The sequence below is a fragment of the Furipterus horrens genome, unplaced genomic scaffold (assembly GCF_987537825.1).
Source record: "Furipterus horrens unplaced genomic scaffold, mFurHor1.1.pri manual_scaffold_17, whole genome shotgun sequence".
Classification (NCBI taxonomy): domain Eukaryota; kingdom Metazoa; phylum Chordata; class Mammalia; order Chiroptera; family Furipteridae; genus Furipterus; species Furipterus horrens.
The window spans coordinates 86,516,436-86,518,981 of NW_028327187.1; the positions used below are offsets into that span (position 1 = coordinate 86,516,436).

Below are 2,546 nucleotides of genomic sequence, written 5' to 3' on the forward strand. Positions count from 1 at the left end.
TGCATTGCTTTTCCCAGTTGTTACCCAGTGTTTCATTTATGCTGTGGTTATTAGGGTAGTTTAAAAAGTCTTCTATTATTTAAATAAGATATTGTGTCCATGTTTCTTCTATTTTAGCAAATTCACTTAATGGTCTTTTAGGAAGAAAGGTGATACATAACTACCTTTATTATTATTTTATTTTTTTAATTATTCAGAACTAATAGCAGTCAGTAATAGACTACTACAGTTGTGATTACATACTGTTTATTCTGAACTTGTTTTCAAAGATTTTGCACCAGCATCATCTAGGTTCTAGATACTTCATGCAGGTCCTCTTTTTGGTTTGGAATTTTTAAATTAAATTTATTGGGGTCACATTGGTTAATAAAGTTTCAAGTGTACATTTCTATGATACATGATCTGTATATTGCTCTGTGTGCCCACCACCCAAAGTCAAATCATCTTCCGTCAACATTTTTATTTTGCCTTCTTTGTTTTTCTTCAAATAATCTTCCGTCAACATTTTTTTTTTGCCTTATTTTTCTTTCAATTTTATTTTGTACTAGTTTCAGGTATACATCTTAGTGTCCCTTTTATGTTTAATACAATCTTTATTTCCTCTACAGTCTGCTCTGTATTTCCCTCCTTTTTAGCTTAAAATATGAAATCTGTTTTGAATGTTTTTTTTATTCTATCTCTCTCTGGTTCTACTTGTTGCCTTTTTTTCTCTAGTATTTTAGGGCATTTAATTTTGCATTTGTGTTTGGGTATCAAAAATAAAACTATTTAAAATTCTCTCCAGTTGGCTTTTACATTCAGCTTTATTAATTGAAGCTTTGGTTTTCACTGATATGTAGTGAGGATATTGCTATTAATATGTATTCCCAGCTTTCTCCTTTTCCCCCTGCCCTACTTGATTAACAAAAAATGGTCTGTGTTCATTCTACTTTTCTCCCTCCTCCATCCTCTAAAGACTCCTCTGAATTTTTCAGTCAGATTTTCAGGCTTTGGGGGATGTAGGAAAGGGAGAAGGGCTGGAGAGAGATGGAGGGAGGAAGGAGAAAGGGAAAGAGAAGGAGGGAGGAGATACCATAGATTGAGCTGATGGTGAGGAAAAGTAGGACTTAAGAGTCAAAAAAGAGGGGAAAGGCATTTTGGGGGGAAATGTAGATATAGAGCATAAATTAGATAACATTTAGAATTTCTTCAGAGGTCTAAGATGAGATGAACTTTTCAATTGGCATTGAATTGCCCGGCCTTTCCTTTGAATATACTACCATGCTGAAACTAGTTTACATTGGCTTATTATTTGAGTTACATCTAAATGTCAACTCACCAAATTATATATTTTTGTTTATGTTAAACAAAGAAAACCACAATTACCCTCTCTCTGTCACTGATCAGTTGACCTAAGTCCTCTCTCATCTCCCTCTGAGATTTTCCTTTCATCAGTCTCCTTTATAAGGCTACTGCTGCTATCCTAGGTCACATCTTTCATCTAGAAACTAGCACCACTTCAGTGGCATCCCTTCCTTAAATCTGATTCTCTTTCTTGACTATCCACCTACTACAGAGTTAACTTTCTAAAATGTTTATAGAGTCCTTTAACCTAGTTTTGCATGGCCCAGGGACCACTATCTTTTGGCTTTCGAACCTTGCTAATATCTTCTCTGCTCTCCCTTTCTCACTCAGCCTTCAGCCACACAGAATGACTTACAGAACACCATGTACCATACATTATCATGCTGCTGTAACTTTGTACATGCTATTCCCTCTGCATAGAATGCCCTTCCCCACTGTGTGCTGTTCTTCCTCCATTTCTCAGTCTTAAAGACCCATTTCATTACCTCCACTCTGATGCTCTAGGTGATTCAGCACTTCCCCCTCCTACTGAGTATTTTCATGCACCTGTTAGAATAGCCCTATTATTCATCTCTGTACCCACCACCAAGTTGGAGTGTGATGGAGATTTTGTGGAAATTCAGGAAGTAATAGTTAACACATTGTGGCCTCTGAAGCTAGGCAGCTTTAATTCTAGTCTCAGCTATCCCATTCTCTTACCTTGAGATCATGGGCAAATTACCTAACCTCCTGTGCTCGCTTCGGCAGCACATATACTAAAATTGGAACGATACAGAGAAGATTAGCATGGCCCCTGCGCAAGGATGACACGCAAATTCGTGAAGCGTTCCATATTTTTGGACAAAATAAAACTGAAAGAGTTCATTAGATCCAAACCACTGTTATATGAGATGTTAAAGGGACTGGTTTAAAAAACAGAAGCTAGGGAGATGAAACAAAGGCAAACTAAACAGGCAACGAGAGTGGAAAAGGAACTGTGGGTACGGGAAGCATATTGGGGGGAGGTCAACAGGGAGGGGGAGTGGGGAGAGGGAGGGAGATTATATAGGAATTGGGGATCATGGTAGGAGGGAATGGAATAGACGGAGAGAGGTTGGGAGGAACTGTATGCACAACTAATGGACATAATCTAAAAGGGGGGACAACTGGAGGGAGGGGGCCACCGGGTGGAGGGGAGCAGAGGGAAGGGAAATTGGCACAAA

General features: G+C 38.5%; 1 non-coding gene across 1 annotated transcript; it reads left to right on the forward strand.

Annotated features, from left to right (window-relative positions):
- The first annotated feature begins 2,075 nt into the window (after positions 1-2,075).
- LOC149991533 (U6 spliceosomal RNA) lies at positions 2,076-2,182 on the forward strand. Its single transcript, XR_016508838.1, has one exon. It is a non-coding gene; the product is annotated as a U6 spliceosomal RNA (small nuclear RNA).
- Positions 2,183-2,546: the final 364 nt, after the last annotated feature.